The 9,085-nt window shown below is 37.8% G+C and overlaps 1 pseudogene; it reads right to left on the bottom strand.

The window, feature by feature from the left end:
- Positions 1–5,454: 5,454 nt before the first annotated feature.
- Positions 5,455–6,075, bottom strand: LOC132772592 (protein C-mannosyl-transferase DPY19L1 pseudogene; annotated as a pseudogene).
- Between the last annotated feature and the right edge of the window lie 3,010 nt (positions 6,076–9,085).

The raw sequence follows: 9,085 nt of genomic DNA, 5'->3' as shown, positions 1-9,085 counted from the left end.
ACTCTGGTTTTATCAGTCTTTGGGGGAAATGATATTGCCCAATATGGATTTTCCCCCTTTCTGAACTTTTAAAAAACTAGAGTTTTAGTACACCCTGGACACTAAGACAAAGAGAAATAAGGATGCTGCCACATATTTTAATTTAATTTCCATCTTGTCCTGCTCATTTTAATGTGTTAGCTAATCTAGGTATGGAGTTGTTAGTTTTCTCCCCAAGAGGAATGTAATCAAATAATCTAGGCAAGTGCAAACTGATACCTAGTCAGATAGAAGCTTCCAATAAGCCACACAGGATTCATTATAAAAAGGAAGCTGGAGAAAATATCATGAAAGGATAGCACTAAAATGATTTCTGTAGCTAATTGCCTTTCACTGGTTACCTAAGAACAAAATGATCAAGGAAGACCTGCGCTTACTTGAGATCTCAAAGGAGTTGGCTTCATGCCATTTTGACCACACAGCCATGTGGGATTTATAGAGCTTGAAATGTTACATTTTAAAATAATTAATTATACTTAAGAGTTCCAAGACTTCCAGGTAATCTGTTACCATTGTTGTAACTTTTTTAAAGGACACTTGCCATTTTCATTGCTCAATAGTAATCAAAATAACCTTTTAGCTATTTAAAAAATACCTGTAGAAGAGGCTAGTTTATATTGTTCTGATTTCAGCACTGACAACAGCAGGAAGCTCCACCACTTCTACCATGTGATATTGTTTCTTCACTATATAGTGAGGGACTCTCACAGCTATAAAAGTAATAAAAATTGCAGTTATACCCCATGGAAGGAGTGGCGCTGTCCATCATTAATATATAATGTAATACCATTATGCCTTCACTTTAGAAAATGCAGTTCAGATAACTAATTAGGGTCTCATCTTTGGGCTGTAAGCACCTCAGTGACAAGGATGGTTCCAAAGTTATGTTTTGGAGTATTGTTGTGTTAGTGACAAGCAAAGGTGACATTAGAATATATGAGTATCATTGACATTCCAAAGTTGAATGTTATCCAATAGGCCTGGGCGGTTTCGTTTCGTTAATTTGTAATTCGTTAATAATTCGTTAATTTTTCCAATTACAAAATGATAACGAACCATTCTGGAGCAATTATTAAAAAAAACGAATTTTTAAACACGTTTTGTAAATGCTTCGTATTTCATTATTGTATTCGTTTCATTATTGTTCTGAGGTCGTTTCGTTATTATTTCCGCATGTCTGGGCCAGTTTTATGGTTTAATTAGTGAAAAAAAATTATAATATCACACCAACAGTCAAGAACAGAGGGAGAGGGAAGCTTCAGAAGTTTTTGGAGGTTTTTTAGTGTATTTCGCGGTCGCGTCCACCATTAACGAATCGATTCGTTATTGTTTCGGAAATCGATTCGTTAATTTTTTACCATTTACAAAATTTCGTAAATATCGAACTTTTTAAAAGGAAAATTTTGTAATTATTTTAAATATCGAAACAAAAAAACCCCCCAAATACAAATCGATTTTAGAAACAAATTTTTGCGTTGTTACCCAGGCCTATTATCCAACAATAATATTCTATTATTGTCCAAACCTTAGCTATGATGACGAGGAAAAAAAATCAGATTTAGAATCCTTATGATCTGCTCAGAGAGGAGTTGCACACATTCCTGGCTAGTACAATAGTAATTTGAGCAGTGGCCTATTTTCTCATTGTCCTATTTTCATCAGAGCGATTGCACTTATGGTGTTTTCCCTCATGCTCCTACCAATTATGTCAATGTAGTTACATTTGTATAATGCACTAAGGACTTTATCATATAAGGGGGAAAAACCAACACTGAAGCAAGAACATCACTTTTGGTTACGGCCCCTATCACAAGATTCCTTGTGAATACTGTTGCCTCCTCCTCATGATTAACTCATTCTCTATCTTTCTGTGTTCCGATTTTTATTTAATTATTTATTCATTTTAATTCTACCCTGCCCTTCTCCCCACAAAGGGGACTAGGGCGGCGTCACATAAGCATCAATGATGCTATCAACATATACAATAAAAATTTCAATTAAAACCATAAAACTCAGTTTAAAACATTACACAATACATTAACAAATTCATTAATCTACCTTTTTTGAAATGACTTATAAGCAGCGGCAATACACTTTTCTTTTGCCAAAGAAATGCTACCCCTCAGGAGAGATGAAGAATGGAAAATTATTAAGCATTGCTAGAACTGTACAATTGCTTTAAGAAATAATTTTTAAAATTACAGAAAATCAGAACTGCAAGAATGTGGGATTATAAGGGTATGTGGAAACATGACTGTAGGATCACAGATTGGCAAATTGCTGCTATTGCATGCATAGAGAGAGATAGTATTGAGAGTGCTCATTCTCGTTTGTATGTGGTATCACCATTTGCAGGACTGCTGTGAAATAGTGGTTTAATGTGATAAAGTCCTAAAACGATTCTAGACACATTCCTCACACAGCACATTTTTGCTGTATGAGCTACTCATGTGACAAAATACTTTTGCTTTTCTGTTGAATTCTATACACTAAGGACCTTATCACATTAAGGCTGGGATTCATCACAAATCATGGTGAATCTGGTGAGCCCAGAAGGGGGGGGGCATGAGGAACCCATTGCCCATTTCCCCACATCCCCCCCCCTTATTCCTCACCTCATTCCATGGGAGAGAGTGTCACCGCCTAACTTCCCCAATGGTTTCCTATTCACTTGAGGCACGGAACCCCGCTGGAAGTAGATCAATGTTGTGTAATGGGAGCTGGTGGACTCCATGCCTCAAGTGTGGTGGAAATGTCTTAGGGCAGGCAATTTCCTCCATCTGATGAGGTCAAAAGACAGTATGGTCACCCATTATGTTATATAATTTTCTGTCCCTCAAAGTCATTACCAAAAGCTGCCCAAAGTTGCTTCCACACAAAGCAAACTCTCAAGGGTTGTCTTCAAAATGTTCAAGGGGAATTAAGCTAATATTTATTCATTCTAAGCATTTATTTATCAACTCTCAAACCAATAGATCCCCGAGGTGTTTGCAAAATCAATTAAAATGCTTGAAAAACTTTAAATAAATACAAAAAACACATTAAAAACATATCTAATTCTAAAACTAAAAATACAGTTTTAAGAACAGGCAGAGGAAACATACATAGTTTTAAGAGCCAACAGCTGTGTGAAACAACACTGTTTTCATGATCTACTAGGATCTTATTTACTTTACTAACTTACTTAATTACTAAGGAGGAACTAAGGAGAATTGAGTTGGCCTCATTTCTCTTTGAAGACAATTTCACAAATCAGCACTGCTACATGAAAGCTCTGTTAAGTATCTCCACAAGCGAAGCCTCATATGGTGGTGGGATATGTAAAAGGTCTTCTATAGACAGGCTCTTATGAAGGGACTAGGTCTTCCAGATATCCTGGTTCCAAACCATGTATGCTCATGTACTCTATGCCCTCTTTTCAAGTTGTTTCTATTGTTTACCTAGTAAAATTATCCACTCTTGCACAGCTCTGTCTCTTCCAAGATGAAGATGATGTCACTCATACCTTGAACACAAGGGGGTGGTTTCATATGAAGAAATTGTAAGCAACAATGTACAGAACAGGGGTCCATCCAGACTACAGTATTGTAATGTTATAATTCTACTTCAACTGCCTAGTTCAGTGTTACAGAATTGTAGGATCAGAGGTTTGGAGAGCTCTGGCTACAATTCTGTATGCTATTCCTAAATTGCCAATCCCATGATTTCATACAATAGAACCATGGCAGGAAAAATGGAATAAAATCACAATAATTCTGACATGGCAATGGGACCCAGATAAGATCAAAGCTTTTACTTCATGAAATTTGTAATTTATATCCATTCACTAATAAACTGCTAATAACCAGGAATTCAAAACTCTGTGTGCATGAAGACATGCTATGGACAGACATAAACACACAAACACATTAGGCATGCACAATCAATAAGAAAAATGTTTCAAAATTCATTACAAAATTTGAGGGCACTTTATTGTTTCTAAAGTATAATTAGTAAAACTTGCCTTCATCTTCCCCAGAATTCTGTGCTTTCTCAGTCTCTTTCTCCCTGCTGCTTCCCTCTCCTAATGGCAAGAGGCCATAATTTAAAGAGAAAAGGCAGCCTTTTTGGCTTTTCTTTGCTTCCTTGCGCTGAAAATGAAACTGACTTTGGGAGGTTTCCAAGATATACAAAATGCAAATGAAAAAGTATTCAGTAAGTTTCAATTCTTAAGTTTTTGGTACATGCCATGCCTGCATGTCAGATATTGCATCGTAAGTACGAATTTAACAAATTTGATATGACTTATGATGACTAACAAAAAAATTGCATACCCCTAATACACATAAATAGGGGAAAAATCCATTCTGTCAAATAAATGGCTAATGAAGAGTTTGTTTAGCATTTTCATAGCTCTTTAATGCAATTTGGAATGCTGCTAAATGCTTTAACACATGCAGCTGGCATAGTTTGAACAGTCTGCTTTGTCTCATAGGAATGTAATTTATGAAATATAGCAGATCTCAGGGGTAATTTCATGAATGTTAAAGTTTTTCATAAAACTTTTGCTAATCTAATTTTCTTTCTCTCGTGGTATGCTAGATGGAAGGGTATATGGAAGGTATGTTAAGGGTCTAAGCCTGACAATACAAGAGAAAAGAAAGAGAAAAAGCACAGCATTAAAATATAAATTTCCATCACAGGCACATTTTGCTTCAAAACAAAATTATTTGTAATGAGTGGTATATTTTATATACTAAACTAAACAGGTTCAAAATATCAATTGCTATTGTGTACTTCCATTAAAATACAGTAATAATTAGTGTGCCCAGCAAAAGCTTGTAGCTATAGCAACAAAAACTCTTGTGGCACCTAAATGATAAACACATTGTCCTGCATCAGTTGCAGAGAATTATAGAATCAAAGTGCTGGAAGGGATCAAAAGGACCATCTTGTCCCACTGCTGCAATGCAAGAATACACAATTAAAGCACTCATGGAAAATGCCCATCTAACTTGTGTAGGCTTCTGGTTCTCCCACACACACATTATCGTATACTGATAATGTGCAACCAATTTCGTATTTTCCAATATGTGTTAATTCCTATTGCTTGGGAACAAAATGCTAGACTAGATATAGCCTTCATTTCCATACTGGACATAACTGTAACATTTGTCTCCTATTGCTTTTTCCCAATAACAAGTATTCAGAGCGATAGTAGTAGTAGTAGTAGTAGTAGTAGGAGGAGGAGGAGGAGGAAGAAGAAGAAGAAGAAGAAGAAGAAGAATTTTAAAAAACTTTATTTATAACCTGCTCTCTCTCCCTGAAGGGACTCAGGGCGGTTTACAAAAAAATAACAAAATGGCAAACATTCAATGCCCAAAAACAAATAGACAATCAAAGCAAAACAAAAAAATAACATAAACTCAATCCAACTTATAAGCTAACTTCTAATATTTTGTATACATCATTGTCAAATACTGTCTTAAAGTATAGTCTGGAATTCTTGCCCACAATATCGCCTAAGGGAACTTTTCCAATGTTGGAGAAATCTTCTACATCCCAAGTTTCTGACATGCTGCAGCCAGGTTTAGATCTCTTTAGGCACCAGGATTCTTCTAAAGTGTAGTAATTCACTCCCATATTTACCAATGCCCTTTTAACGTCTTTTGTTGGTTTTCGACTATACATGGAATAAACTATCTTTGTTCTTGCCCGTAAACCTGCATCTTCATAATGAGGGTAATTCATAATAGGTCAAAGAGTAGACAGTTTTACACTTGCCATTATAGGCATTACATCAGTGAAAACAGCATCTTGTTTAGTGTTTGCTTTTATCCATAACAACAGTTGTTCCTGAGGTAGGTTGCTAAATTCTCCCACAATGCTCCATTGTTTCTGAACGTTTGCTATTCCTTCATATGCCATCATTGCTAAAATTGCCAGAACAAGTGTTCTAGGCTGGATCTTGGAAAACACGCACCCAAACAGTTTCTTTGAACGTATCAAGGATACCATGATGCACATATGTGGTGTTAGAAACAGCTTCAGTCTCATAATTAATGCTCCATCCAATCCTGAAGGTAACTAAAATAACTAGTGGCATTGATAGCCTCATCTTCTATGGATCCATTTAATAACCCTTCCAAAGACATCCATATCTGTAGCTACTACTGCTTTTTGTAAATGGGAACTGCACAGTTTTGATATGCTTTGTGTGAAGACGTAGTGCAGATACTCTGTCTTCTTTGTTCCAAATGTTTCACCATTCAACTTTATTGGATTATTCTAGGTTCAATATTAGGAGAGAGCATGCATTTCATGCTGCAAGCATTGTCTGTACCAAACTGCATAATTTTACATACATCTCATCATGCTCCTCCTTAATTTTTTTCAAAGCTAAAAAGGTTCCAAATACTTAACCTTCTCTCATAATAAGTTGTCCAGTCTGTTGACCATTTCTTATTGTCTCTTTGCATTATTATGCACACATTTATATTTCTTTTTGTTCTCTTTTCATGGACAACACTTCCATTTCCTTAAAAAAAACATTCTTTAATAACTTCCCAGGCAGCCCTCATTAACCATACTGCTGATGCCTTGCCCTTGGTAGCACATTTCCATATCTGCTCTATATGAAAAGATAACATTACAGAGAAACTTACCTTGGAGGGCTTTGTATTTTACCTCACACAGTTTGATACTACTTTAACTGCCATAGTGCAATGCTATGGAATCATGGGAGTTGTCATCTGGTGAGATACCAGCACAATTTGGCTGAGAAGACTAAATACCTTGTGAAACTGCAGTTCCCATTATTCTGTTTCCAGCTGGTGCCACTATCATAGAGACCCCCTGTGGCAATCTACATTTAGCTCTATCTGCAATGTTAACATGAGATTCAGCACTACATGAATCACAACAGCTTAAATTCTGCTCTATAGGAGTACAATGAAACTACAATAAAACTGTATTATAGAACCTCTATTCCAAGTGCTGATTTGGGAATAAGTTCATAAGCTAGCACTCAACATGATAATGATTAAAGCAGCAGAAAAGACGCCCCAGGGTTTTCAGTAAATCAACCTATGAGAAAGTTCTATTCTAACTAAGGCTGGAGGTGATTTGCAACTTAGCCTAGAGGAATGGCAAATACTATTTAAGAGCACTCTTTACCCAGCATTCCTCTCTAGGCTATACCTTCTGTTTTATGATCTTCTGAAATACCAAACTAAAAAAAGAGAAGGCCTAACTTGAAAAGTAGTTACACAAAATAGGTGATGGCATGTGGATGAGTTTAAAACGAGGAAGCAGAAAGAGCTTGAAATCTTAAGAAGAAAACAATCATTTGAAGAAAAGGAAGAGTCCCTGAAGACAGAGAAATAGACAAGTGACATGTAAGAACTTGAAAATCATCACACAAAGTGTCTATTTATTTATTTATTTACCGTATTTGTATACCGCCTTTCTCAGCCCGAAGGCGACTCAGGGTGGTTTACAGTTGGCAACAATTTAATGCCCCAACAGACATAAAAATACAATTAAAACATTTAGCATATATATATATATATATATATATATATATATATATAACCATATATAACCATATATAACCATATATAACCATATATAACCATATAAAACTAATAAAACATAAATCATCAGTGTCTCCTTACTAAAATCATTTTCCAGTTGCATCGTCCAATCATTCCATAGTTCCATATTCCATATTCACCTGTTACGCTGCATTTGCAAAAGCTTGCTCGGAGAGTCAGGTTTTGACTTTTTTACAAAATGTTAAGAGAGAGGGGCCAATCTAATATCACTAGGGAGGGTGTTTCATATCTGAGGGACCACCACTGAGAAGGCCCTGTCTCTCATCCGTGCCAGACACATCTGTGAAGATGGTAGAACCGAGAGCAGTGCCTCTCCAGGCGATCTTAGAGTTCTAGATGGTTCATAACAGCTGGAATGAGCTGGAACCATTTGGGCCTTTGTAGGCTAAAGCCAGCACTTTGAATTGTACCCAGTAGCAAACTGGCAGCCAGTGGAGCTGGCACAACAGAGGAGTTGTATGCTCCCTGAGCGCTGCTCCAGTTAGCAACCTGGCTGTTGCCTGTTGGACCATTTGAAGCTTCCAAACAGTCTTCAAAGGCAACCCCATGTAGAGTGCACTGCAGTAGTCTATACAGGATGTATCCAGAGCATGGACTACCATGGCCAAGTCAGACTTCCCAAGATACAGGCACAGTTGGCATACAAGTTTTAACCGTGCAGAAGCTCCCCTGGTCGTTGCCGAGACCTGGGGTTCCAGGCTCAGTGATAAATCCAGGATGACACCCAAGCTGCGAACCTGCGCCTTCAAGGGGAGTGCAACCCCATCCAGCACAGGCTGTAACCCTATGCCCTGTTCAGCCTTTTGACTGGCCAGGAATACCTCTGTCTTGTCTGGATTCAATTCCAATTTGTAAGCCGCCCCAAGTCCCCTTTTGGGAGATGGTGGTTGGGTATAAATAAAGTTTATAAAGTTTATTAGTATTGTTCACCCTCCTCCAGACTGTCACAGTGGCCAAGCACCTGTTCAGGACCTAAACAGCCTCCTTAGTAGCAGGTGGGAAGGAGTGACAGAGTTGGACATCATCTGCATACAGGTGATATCACACCCTGAAACTCCAGATGATCTTCCCCAGTGGCTAAATGTAGATGTTAAACAACATGGCAGACAGTACTGAACCCCGAGGAACTCCACAAGACAATGATTGTGGTGTTGAGCAGGTGTCTCCCAATAACACCTTCTGGGAGCGACCCTCTAGGAAGGACTGGAGCCACTGCAAAACAGTGCTCCCAATTCCCATTCCTGCGAGGCGCCCCAGAAGGATACCATGGTCAATGGTATCAAAGGCCTCTGAGAGGTCCAGCAGAACCAATAGGGACACACTCCCCCTGTCTTGTTCCCAGCATAGATTATCCACTAAGGCAACCAAGGCAGTCTCTGTTCCATGTTCTGACCTAAAGCCAGACTCTGCTGGATCCAGATAATCCATGTCTTCCAAGAATACCTGGAGTT

This window comes from Anolis sagrei, chromosome 4 (genome assembly GCF_037176765.1).
Source record: "Anolis sagrei isolate rAnoSag1 chromosome 4, rAnoSag1.mat, whole genome shotgun sequence".
NCBI lineage: Eukaryota > Metazoa > Chordata > Lepidosauria > Squamata > Dactyloidae > Anolis > Anolis sagrei.
Note: the sequence above shows the minus strand (reverse complement) of the source record. Positions and strands in the feature narration are given on the sequence as shown.